We start from the raw sequence: 12,524 nt of genomic DNA, 5'->3' as shown, positions 1-12,524 counted from the left end.
ACCTAATTGAAGCAGGGTTTATTTCAAAGCATACTATGGTAATATCGTGTCAAGTTGACTCCTAAAGATTTGCGTGTCACCTATATTGATACTGATATGATGTTTTCATCAGTGATTCATTCACTAGATGTCATAATCTTAATGAACACAATTGAGTTTTCAAAAGTTGCATGAGCATGACATTACAATTATCATTTTTAAAATGAGCATTTTACATGCAAGCAATCATTTGACATCAAGGAAGCTTACATATTGGGAAGGTTGAACAAATTCCTGATATTCCATAACTCAGTTCTCTTCAAGAGCCGTTTAATATGGGGCAACCACGTCAAGATTCTACAAATCTCTCATAATCAGCCGGATAGGGGCAAAAGTTCCTTCAAGGCTCATATTGGGGAAAGCTACCCCAAGAGCATGAGAAGTCAATCATTCCCAAGATGGCTAATCAAGGGAATGTAGTTTCAAGACGCTGGGGCAAGCCAGTTGATATACTCAGACAATGAGGCTACTCGATAATCGGTAACCTGGGGTAGTTGGTGCAGATATTCGATACATTGGGGCAGAGGTAGGCTACACAGGTGCAAGCTCTCTCATGACATAATTCAAAGGTGTTATAACAACTTTTGAGCTTGAACTTGGTGTCGGAGAATCACGTTTGGACGATCATCATCCTATCCCAAAATTCCCACCGCCCTCTATGTGAGCGTCTGACGTAACCATTGCGTAAATCATTATCATGCATGAATCACGTCGTTCCACTCATGCATAAAGCATCCCATGAAACCGTGCAAACGAGAAAAGCTAAAAAGCCAATTTCATTCACTAACCCTAAATCCTAACCTTTTGCGTGTCAAACCACAAAACTATTATCACATTGCATCCATTCTTAACGGGCAAAATTTTGGATACGTTAGTATTTAATCCTCTTCCACCTTGAATACCCGAAAAGCTATCGCAATTCGACCAATCAGGTTCAAGAAGATTAAATAGGGGCAGTTGTAGTACCCCAAAATTTGCCCTCTTTTTCGCTTTTTCATCTGCCTATAACTCGATATCCATATAACCTCATTCATACTCATTCACATTCCTTCATTCATTAATGATTAACATCTACTAACAGGTATCATGGATTCAGGGTTTGTGATTGATAAAATCAGGGTTCTGGATTGAGGACTATGGTATTGCGCATCATATGGATTGAAACCCTGATTCATGACTTTGCTAGTTAAGGAGCTTGTGCATGACCTTTGGTTTGGTTGACATTCACCTGGTTTGGTTCATAGCATTAACATGAGTCGTTTGGTTCAGGATGTTCTTGTCCATATTCGGTTGTCCATGAGAAAATGCACATTTTTACCCGGGTTGACTCTTGGTCAACTATTGACTTTTTGGTCAACCGTCTACCTTTGAATCCTTTATCATGTGAAATCCATAACCATTTCATCATTTTTCTTTAACCTATTAATTTTAGGCAACATTGTTTTTACTTACAAATTAATTTTGAGATCTCTTTTATTATTAGAATTTCTTGTTGACTTGATTTAATTAGTGAACCATTTAAGCCCAAAACCAAATCCATTCTGTAAGCCCATTAAAATATAATCCCATTTAACAACTATCCATTTCATATCCATATCCAAAATCCATTCAATAGGCCATTTGGCCAATTTCTAAATCCATATCCTTTTAGCTTAACCCATTCCAATTTAACCCAATTTCCTAATCCATTTTTTGAAACCAATTCCAATTCCCCGCCTTGCATCATAAACCATTCTTATTACATTTCAACATGACAATTTCATACATACCAGCTCATAAAGTACAATTTCACCTTACAAAATCACAAGTTTTGGTATCCTATTTCCAAGTGGATTAATTTTGACCTTGGTAGGGAGTATGTTCATTTGGTTAAATTCCGTGTCTATTATGCTCTAGTGATAAGATCAAGTTATTAAGCATGCTTGTTTAGGTCGTGTCACTCTTTCATATGGCACATAGGTAGAGTTAGAATCACAAGTGGAGTTAACAATCACAGGTAGAAATGTTCCTTTTCTATTGCATAAGCATGAGTTTCATGGTACAAATACTACACACTGACCTAGAGCTTAATTCAAAACACAGGGTGCCAAAGATACATGAGGCAGTGATTACAACAGATGCATTACAACGATATTACAACATGTGAATAAGTGAGGAAAAAGAAGGTTATGGGCCGTGAATTGTTGTGAAGTCGTCTTGGTTCATCGTTTTCATGTTGGATTCCTCGCCATGCCACGTGCTTCACATCGTCACTGTTTTCTTCCTTTAACAACATTCGGTTAAAACCTTCTAACCTCCATCCAAACTTTCATAGAAGCATAGCCAACATCCAAAAGGCCATGAAACGGCACGGAAAAACCTGCATAAAACCATAGCAGAAAACGTGAATAGCATAACAGAATTCCAAAGCTAAAACACAGCACCCAATACGAGCTAGCAACAAAATTGCAATCGTACAAAACAACAAATGCAAAGCTGCAAGCCAAAACGGCAACATGAAAATTGTAAACGACAACATGTACAAGCTAACCAAGACGCGACAAGTTGCAGGAAATAGAAGCCACGGTGCAATCCATAAGCCAACAACATCCGCCGGCAACGCAACATCATAGCAGCAAAGCCACTTCCAAACACCAGTTGCTGCCGAAACAGATTGCAAAAGCGGCAATGTGAAAAAGCTACAGAATGGCACGAAAATGTAAATGCATAAAGCTGCAACAGAAACGGCAGCGGTACCGCAACAAAACCGATATCAACTGCAACAAAACACGGCACGACAAGCAGCTACCAGACAGATTCATCCATTTCCTGTTGCCACCACATTTCCTGCAACCATAAAAATGGTACAAATTCACAACAAGCCTATGCAATCCGATTGGCAAAGGAAAGGCAACTGCATCAGCAACGTTATATTAAACAGCAGCAACAACAGCTTGCTGCAACAAATGCACTGACTCCACATGATCAAGCCAATCCCTGCAGAAATCTCACGGCAAGACAAACAACAACATTCTGCGTAAACAACCAAAGCATGTTAAGAACCTGCAAAACCTTGAGCTCACCATTTAAATTCATCAACTTAACACTAACTAGCATCCATTAACAGAGTCTAGCAGAAACCACACCCTGCAAGAAAACCAAAATAAAATCAATCATCAATTTAAATCCAATAACGTAAATTAAAGAGAGCCTCGAGCAACAGTAAGTCGCCCTACAATTTCTATTCCTACGTAACACAAATTCACAATTCACGACTTTCCAGGTCATTTAACAGAAATGGTCCAGCAACCTTCAACTTCAGCAAGTTTTAATTAACAGACTTATTGATAGAAAACTAACTTGGAATCAACAACTAATTTTAACAATTAACAATAACAGAATTTGCCAGCTGGATAACTAACTCAACTTGGCACGAATTCACAGGTTTAACAGAGTTAGTCGATATCCAACTAACTTGAACTATGGTGGATTAACAGTGTGAAGTTTTCTGTCAAATTGATCTGTTATAAATCTCTCACCATTCACTCTTTAACGGGATTTGTTTCGCTCTGGATTTTCACACTTGGATACCTCTTGGATTTGTCTCTTCCTGTAAATTCTCACGCACACGCTGTCATAATGGAGTTTTTTCCTGCCTCGCCCTCTTATTGAATTTTTTTACCCAATATCCTCCGTCTGAAAATAATTTCCCAATCTACCCCCTTAACGAGGACATGAAGAAAGGTTTTTTTTTAATATTTTAAATACTTTATTAAATACTAATAATAATTAATATAATTGTTTTTTAATTATTAATTCTATATTAAATTAATATAATTGATTTAATTAAAAATAATAATAATTTTTTTATAAAAAAATATTTAAAATAAATTGTAAATAATTAAAGTTTTTCATGATAATAAAAAAATTGTGATATTATTATTTTTAAAATATTAATAATAAAAATGATTAATTTTTAGAATATTAATAATAGAAATAATTGGTTTTTTTTAAGAATTACAATGGAAGAAATACATTTTATTGATATAATGGAAGCAATACATTTTATTTATAGTGACCGCCTGTTCCACATCTTGTGCCAACTTTTTTGCGTTTTCCCTTGCCCAAGTCTTCTTGTCTTTGTCTTACGGGAGACGGAGATGAGTCGGAAGACAATTCATCAAGGGCGTTTTGTTGTTGTTGATGTTGCTGACTTTGATGTTGTTGTGATGTGTTAGGAGGCATATCCATAACGTCGAGTTCTTGAACGCCAAAAGAGGGCATACTCATTAAATGGTCATCGGTGAGGTCAAAGTTGGGTAGTGAATGTGTGGTTTATGTGTAGGTTTCGGGTCGGGTGTGTTGGATAGGAGGATAATACACATCATCAGGGTTGTATGTGGGAGTGGGATGTGCGTATGTGGTGTTAGAAGGTTGGGGTTGAGAATGAGGGTTTGAGTATTCAAAGTTGGGTTGAGAAATTGGAGTGTATTGTATGGGTGGGCGTAGGTTGGTTTGTTGTTGATATTGTTGGTTGTAAAAGTAGTTTGTTTGAGTGAATGGAGTTTGGGGATTATGGTGTTGGGTTGAGGTGGAATAAATGGTGTGTTGTTGGGTGGTCTGGATGTGTTGGTATGTTTGTTGAGCTGAGGATGATGGTTGATTATGTTGTTGTGGGGGTGATGTTGTGTGTTGGATTGAAGAAGCTACACGTTGACGGGGATCATCCAAAAATTGTGTCGGAGCAGCGTGCATAAAAGGAATTGATAAAAACCAATTCATGTATTCTCTACCCGGCTTAGACTCACCAATTACCGAGTTTCCTTGTAACACCAAATGCCTTCTTCTTTTCCATTCTTTTAGCTCTTCTTTATTTAAATCTTGCCAATGCGTGTCCCAAGCTTGGACCATAGTCATGTTATGGTGTTCACTTAGACATCTTGGCGGAGACAGTATTTGTTGTTCAAATCCAAATTGGAGTTTGACTCGATCCGTCTGATGCATCTCAACGGTATAGAAACATATGATATATGTTGTTGCACTCCAGACTCGGCTGTCATTATAATCAGGCACTGGATATTGTATGTACGGCCTCCAAATAAACTGTTAAAAGAAATATAACTATTAGAATGTATAAAATAAATAAGTTTAATATTATAATTAATATTAGAATGTATACAATAAATTTAAATAAGTTTAATATTATAATTAATATTAGAATGTATAAAATAAATTTAAATAAGTTAAATATTATAATTAATCATTCTTACATCGTTTTCTTCCATGTGTTCTATTGCAACACGGTACCCTTGTACATGATGTCGAGGATTATTTCGATAATTCATACCTCGTTTGCACCATCTTGCATATTAAAAAAAATACGTTAAAATGACGTATAAATAATTTTGATAAATATAAATTGCATTTAAATGAAAATCGTTACCTTAATGCATAAGGAAATGATGGAACCTCGTTACTAACCGGGGCTATCAAGGGTATGCGTGTGAATGCCCATACAGTTGGTAATACCACACATCCTCCTATGCTCTTTACTCCTCTATGGGCCGCCTTGCACATATGTCTATATAGTGTAGCCAAACAAGCAGAACCCTAACTGTATGAATTACATTTTTCAAGGTCTCCTACTAAAGGTAACCAAGAAGAATGCAACAAATTGTGACTCTTATCTGGCATTAAAAAAGTAGCAATTAAAAGTAAAATATAAATTTTTGCATGTAAAATATTTTCTTCCTCGGACGGGTTAGGGTTATTTTTGAGTTGCGTTAATACTGCTTCTAGCCAAACAATTTTGACAGAAGCCCCATTTTTATCCGAGGCGGTTGGTTCGATGCCCAAATTTTCCATGTAAACGACATTGGTTACGTTTGTTGGGCCATTGACAGCTTTTCCATGGATTCGGAGACCGAATAACATACTCACTGCATTGGTCAAATCTACGTACTATCGTTTAGGATCACTATTTGGTAGAAGAGGCCATCAGTGGACAAAAATGTTAGCCTCTGGGCAGGTTTTCACTGATAACTGCAACAAGGGGATGACTGAGGAAGTCATCAAAGCTAACACGCATAATGTCATGCAGTTCGACCGAGAGAGATTTTATTTCATGGTCCAAGAGAAGATTAATCATAACGACGGTCGACCAATCGGAACGTTCAGCGTTGATCTGAGGAAACAACATTGTGACTGTGGGAAATTTCAGGCATTTCACTTACCTTGCTCCCATGTAATCGCAGCATGTTCGAGCATACGCCAGGACTATTCCATTCACATTCCAGACGTCTTCAAAATTCTTAACGTCTTCAAGGTCTATCAGGAGAGTTTCCTAGGACTTCCCCATGAGGAGAATTGGCCACAATATGAAGGATTTACTCTTTGCCACGACGACTCTATGAGAAGGAGGAAGAAAGGGCGCCCAAACAGCACCAGGATTAGAACCGAGATGGACGACGTTGAGAAGGAAAAGAGAAGGTGTGGAATTTGCCGTGAAATAGGACACATGCGTAGGAAATGTCCTAATGTTGCAGGACCATCCCAACGACCTTCCAGATGATTATGTTGTTGTTTTAAATATCCGTTCAGATAATTATGTTTTTTTATTTATTTATTAACTACTATGCACGTAATATATATAAACCATTGTGTATTTCTAATGTCTTTTGGGAACAAACAATTATGAAATACATTTGTTAATCAAAGGGTTATGGTTACAAAGTACGACCACATTAACTAAACAACAACAACAACCAACACAACTGCTAATTAAAAAATTAATCAACAACAACAACCAACACAAGTGGACCTTCAACTCCTCTATTAACTTCACCACTATGTGCCGAAAACATACATTGGACATCTTCATCATTTTCTATACGATCCAGGTAATAATGTACGTACCATCGGGGCTTGCATCAGTCAACGTTATGTATGGACAACGATACTCTACTTTCCTCACCTTTATACGACGCCCGCCCAACTGTCGGAAGCCAGTGTGGATGGCTGAAATCAGTGTTCTGAAATTCCATTGCGGATCAAGGAAAACACTCATTTTTTCACCGTGTCCATAAAATACAAGACCACAAACAGACATTGTGACCTAAAGAAAGGATTTGGTGGTCTGAGTTACATTTCTACAAGTTCTGCTATTTATACAAAAATCAATAGTTGAATACTCGGCCAATCATTGGCCGAGACAATACAAACACAAAAACTTTTTGGCGGGAAAGATATCATTCACAAAAAATTATTGACATTTTGGAGGGAAACATATCAATTTTATTATTAATATATAAGACACCAATTATTTCTATTATTAATATTCTAAAAATTAATCATTTTTATTATTAATATTTTAAAAATAATAATATCACAATTTTTTTATTATCATGAAAAACTTTAATTATTTACAATTTATTTTAAATATTTTTTTATAAAAAAATTATTATTATTTTTAATTAAATCAATTATATTAATTTAATATAGAATTAATAATTAAAAAATAATTATATTAATTATTATTAGTATTTAAAATATTAAAAAAAAAAACCCTTCTTCATGCCCTCGTCATTTCAAGTGACGAGCTCTTACTACACGATTTGGGCTTTCAGCCCCTCGTCCATTCAAGTGACGAGTGCACAATGAAAAAGGGGGTAGATTGGGAAATTATTTTCAGACTGGGGCATATTGGGTAAAAAAATTCAATAAGAGGGCATATGCAGCAAAAGCTCGTCATAATGACTCACGCATTCATCCACACCTCTCAACTCTCTCATACCAGAACAACAAAGAAACGTTGGGCAGAAGAAAGAGGCCGAAACATAAGTATTTCAGAGAGAGAAGAAGGGAGAAGAAGGTCGGAGACAAGAAGGAAGAGGATCATAACCTGAGATTATTGCATCGAAGGATCCGTGCACGAGTAGAAGCTTCTGATAGTATCGATTCTGACGGCGATTCAGTGAAATGATCGGCAAGATGACGTTGATGCGTGCGCGAGCTATTGCATTATATGTTGTCTGAGATTTATCGAGTTGAATTTGAATTTTCCGTCTGAACCTGGAGATTGAGCCCTTGAAGTTTCCAGGAACGCGAGCAACAAATCGATGTCGAAGAAGACGATGACGAAAACACATGATGACCTATGAAAACCACGAGTCGAACGCGACTCCAGGATATTCAAAGACGCAAGAGATTTTAAACATGATGTCGCAGGCGAAAGCTCATGGTTTTGTGCTAGATCGAAGTGAATGTGAAGTGGCTCATTGTGTTGCGCTTGTTATCAACGCAGTGAGTTGAAGCTTTGTATTGAGGAAAGTTATGGAGAACTGTGAGGACGCCGCGTTCAGGTTGAATTGTTGATGAGGACATTGTTGTTCCATGAGAGCAAAACTAGGTTTGGCATTTGAACCCGATTCTTGGGGCTTTTGGACCAAGCAAGCAAGACCTTTGTTTCACACCTCTTCCTCTCTATTCATCCCCTGACCCACTATCGACCAATACATTAATCTCTTCTTAACCCCTCTAATTGCGATTGATTAACCTGACCCATGTTTTGTTAATTTTGACAGAATTAGTCTAACTCTTGATGGATGATAATTAGGGATTAATATGGTTTTCTTTGGCAATTAGGATAACTTTTTAGGTTATGGACCATATAGTATTAATTAGGAAATAATTAGGTTTAATCATCTTTAATTAGATTTAGGATTTTTTTTAAGAAGTTAATTCCATGTTGGTTAATCTTGTCATGATTTGACATAATTAGCCATTAAATCTTGGTTAATCTTTTTTTTTTGTCGATTTAACTCATCATTAGATTAGATAATATGTTTGAGTGTAGATTTTTTCCAAAATTCATTTTAGGTTAAATTTTGACCATTAGGTTTGTCGATCCATGATTTGTGAATATGATCGTTTTACCCTTTTAGGGTGATTTTGATGCTTTAGCCATACTATTACACGCTCCCTTAGGATTTTTAACATAGAATTTTTAATCAACTTGGATTAACTATAGCATGATCCCTTAGGATAGTTTAATTAGTATCTAACCATTAGATTAAACTCTAACCTAGCTTCCAAATTATTTCAAGACCCCCGATTCAAATTGATCAAAAGCAATTTTGATTAATTAGTTCCTTTGAACTTGTAAATCCCACAGTCTAATGGAGTGACCAAAAGACCCTTGATCACTTAATAAGACTTTTTCTTCTAAGCTGTGGAGCTCGAAGCCTCAAGTCAGATTCTCGATCGAGGTATCCTCAGTCATACCCAGCAATGGATAATACAAGCAATCAAAGGTGGCAAATTGCAAGAGCTTGTTAAATCAAAGTTAGAATTGTGTGGCACGAGCCTTAAGTAATGGAGAAAGAGTGGGACTGGAGAATTCCTACCCCCATTCTAGATATCTTTGGGTATGGGACGAATGACCCAATGCTCATAGTATCCACCTCTATTCATAGACTTTAGCACAATTCTAATCACACGATTGACAAGTCTCTCTCTCTCTCTCTCTCTCTCTCTCTCTCTCTCTCTCTCTTCACCAAGCAATGCAACAAGCAAGGACTACATCAACAACTTATCAATCATGAATCGAGTTGCACGTCATGAGCCTTAAGTAGTAGGTAAGGAGTAGGAGTGGAGAATTCCTACCCCCATTCTAGATATCTTTGGGTATGGGACGAATGACCCAACGCTCATCGTATCCACCTTCATTCATAGACTTTAGTACAATTCGAATCGAACGATTGATAAGGTCTTCATCAATACAAGAAACAACAAAGATTCTTCTCTTTCCACTTGAAAGTTAAGACGAGAGTTACATGCCACGAGCCTTAAGTAGTAAAGAAGGAATGAGACTAGAGCTTTCCTACACTCATTTTGGATATCTTTGGGTGCGAGACGTTTGGCTCATTGCTTATTGTATCCACCTTTACTCATAGACTTTAGTGTGATTCTTATTATACAATTATCAAGTCTACTCATTCTCCATTCTAATCATTTTAATTCAATCATTCAATCATCTCTTCTTTTGCCTTTAATCACCTTGTTTTTAGCCCTAGTGGGCTGAACTACGAAAGCTCTAATTTCCTTATTGCACTATAAAAATACGTAGGCAGGAGAATCCAGATTCTACGCAAGCTATTTTATTTATCAATCTACCTTATATATTTCTACCCTATTTATCCATCAATCATTCTCCATTCATTCAATCGATACCATCTTTTTGAGATCAATCATACTTCTCCTTGGACTCCTTGTTTATCCTTTTGGGACGTCTTAACGACAGTCCACCTCATCGATCGAGAGTTGTTTGGGATTATGCCCAAACACTTAATTCAATCTCTCTTTTTAGCTTTACCCTATAGTGGCGGTCTTACTAGTCCACGTATTGGTAAATGCCTACGTTGCTCTTTGATTCAGAGTCTATCTCCTTCTTGGATCCAATATATTATTCTAATTTGATCTTGAACTGCTTGTTCTCCATCCAGTGATACATTATTCCTTGTACTATACAGTACTGCAATTATTCCTTGAATTGGTCTTTGTCTTGTGAGTCCCCCGTCGCTTAGACAAACATCTCTCTCTCCTCATTTCATGGCAGTTAACCTTTTGACACCATTCTGTTGGTACAAATGATAATCTTCATCACTGTATATCTCTCTTTCTTTTCTCGTGGTTTCGAACTACGATTGCTCTTACTTTCTCATTGCACGATGAGAATACGTAGGCACGAGGATGCGAATCCTTGGCGAGCATACTTCTAATTATTCCTCCTTCTCCTTAGGGCATAATCCATATCTTTCACTATCCATTACCTACCTTCGATCATAAAATCGTCCAACCAGTGACATATTATTCCTTTGACATCGAAATACACTTTCTTTGGAATTCCATACATACCCTTTCCGAATGTATAACGAATAGTTCGCATTTCTACCTAGAGTTGTTTGGGCTACACCCTTAAACACTTAATTCCTTCTTTTTTGGCTAAACACCCTATAGTGGCGGTCCTACTAGTCCACGTATCGGTTAAAGTTGTTTCCCTCTATGGTACAAATCCCATTTCTCTTATGGATTCCAATATACTTTCAACTTTCGATTTCAAACAATACTTCTTCAGTCACGCATCACCAAATATTCAATTCAGTAACTTTGGTCACTTCATTCCATTCATTTCCATGATACATTCATATTCTACCTTCATTCACTCCATGTGATATACCTATTCTCTGAGCCAAACACATTACCTCTTTGTGCTCCTCCTTGCGTCACCTTGTGAACCAAGAGATGTTTGGGACTGTGCCCAAACACCTATTTCTTCGTCTTTTCGGCTTTACCTTATAGTGGTGGTCCTACTAGCCCGCGTATTGGTAATATCCACCTTACTCTTGGGTTCATCTTTTCACCCTTGTTGGAGTTCAAAACACTATTCTTTGGTTCATACCATACTTCGATCACAACTTCTTTCCACCTCCCGCCTCTAGTTCCTTGAACTACGAAGCTCTGAATTCCTCATTGCACTATGAAGATACGTAGGCATGAGGGCCCTAATCCTCACTGAGTACTTTATCTATTCCTTTCCTTTTACCCATTCTCTTGTGAGTAATCTTTAGATACAACACCTATTTGAGCGAGAACAATTAAAACGGTTCCCATGGAGTACCATGGATGTTTGGGTTGCTAATGCCTTCCCCTTCCATAACCGCCTTCCTTACCCAATATATCTCTTTACCCCGGGTTTTATCGATGTTTTCCCGTCCCTTTGGGGATAAATAAAGTTCGATGGTGACTCTGTTGTATGTTCGAGCATGCGATATGTTCGGGTATATTTCCGCTAGCTTCACATGGGAACCATTTAAGTTGTCTGCGTGCGTGGGTTTTTATCTATTTATTTTGCTTTATTTTCAAAAGAAGTGTGGAAAAATGAGATATTGGGTTTTTATTATTATGCTCGCCAAGGATTGGGGCCCTTGTTCCTATGTATCATTCATCGGGTGATGAAGAATCAGAATCCCATAGTAGAAAATGTTTGTTGGTTGGTTAATTTTACCTTTGAGAAAAGCATTTTCGGTGTGATTCCCTAAGGCATAAAAAATGAGTTTGATGGGTTGTGTTGATTTTACCTTGAAGAAGGGTTTATGAAAAGATTTTTTGTGATTTGATTGCACTAAAGTCTATGAGCGAAGGAGAATATTCTAGACAAACAAGCCAAGCATCTTGGGTCCAAAATAATCAGAGTAAGGGTAGGAGAGCTCCATCTTTACTTATTCCCAACCACTTAAGGCTCGTGGCGCACAATACTAATTGTATTTTTTTAGTTTGATTATGAAAATGCCACTTGATGTTGGATCAAGGGTTTATTACTTTGATTATGAAATTGGTGATGTACAATGAATATTTACATGGTAAACAAACAAGAAAATAAAGGACCTCATTGTAAGGTAGCCCAAGAGAAAGCCTTATGTGTGCAAAAGTGACTTAAGCTAACAAGT

The 12,524-nt window shown here is 37.1% G+C and overlaps 2 long non-coding RNA genes across 2 annotated transcripts; both read right to left on the bottom strand.

The window, feature by feature from the left end:
• Window positions 1-2,036: 2,036 nt before the first annotated feature.
• LOC127093295 (uncharacterized) lies at window positions 2,037-3,635 on the bottom strand. Its single transcript, XR_007792513.1, has 2 exons — window positions 2,570-3,635; window positions 2,037-2,398 (listed from the first exon to the last, which is right to left on the bottom strand). It is a non-coding gene; the product is annotated as an uncharacterized LOC127093295 (long non-coding RNA).
• A 1,250-nt stretch (window positions 3,636-4,885) lies between these two features.
• LOC127091278 (uncharacterized) lies at window positions 4,886-5,600 on the bottom strand. Its single transcript, XR_007791899.1, has 3 exons — window positions 5,462-5,600; window positions 5,289-5,379; window positions 4,886-5,121 (listed from the first exon to the last, which is right to left on the bottom strand). It is a non-coding gene; the product is annotated as an uncharacterized LOC127091278 (long non-coding RNA).
• Between the last annotated feature and the right edge of the window lie 6,924 nt (window positions 5,601-12,524).

Source organism: Lathyrus oleraceus, chromosome 6 (assembly GCF_024323335.1).
Source record: "Lathyrus oleraceus cultivar Zhongwan6 chromosome 6, CAAS_Psat_ZW6_1.0, whole genome shotgun sequence".
In the NCBI taxonomy this organism is placed as follows: domain Eukaryota; kingdom Viridiplantae; phylum Streptophyta; class Magnoliopsida; order Fabales; family Fabaceae; genus Lathyrus; species Lathyrus oleraceus.
Note: the sequence above shows the minus strand (reverse complement) of the source record. Positions and strands in the feature narration are given on the sequence as shown.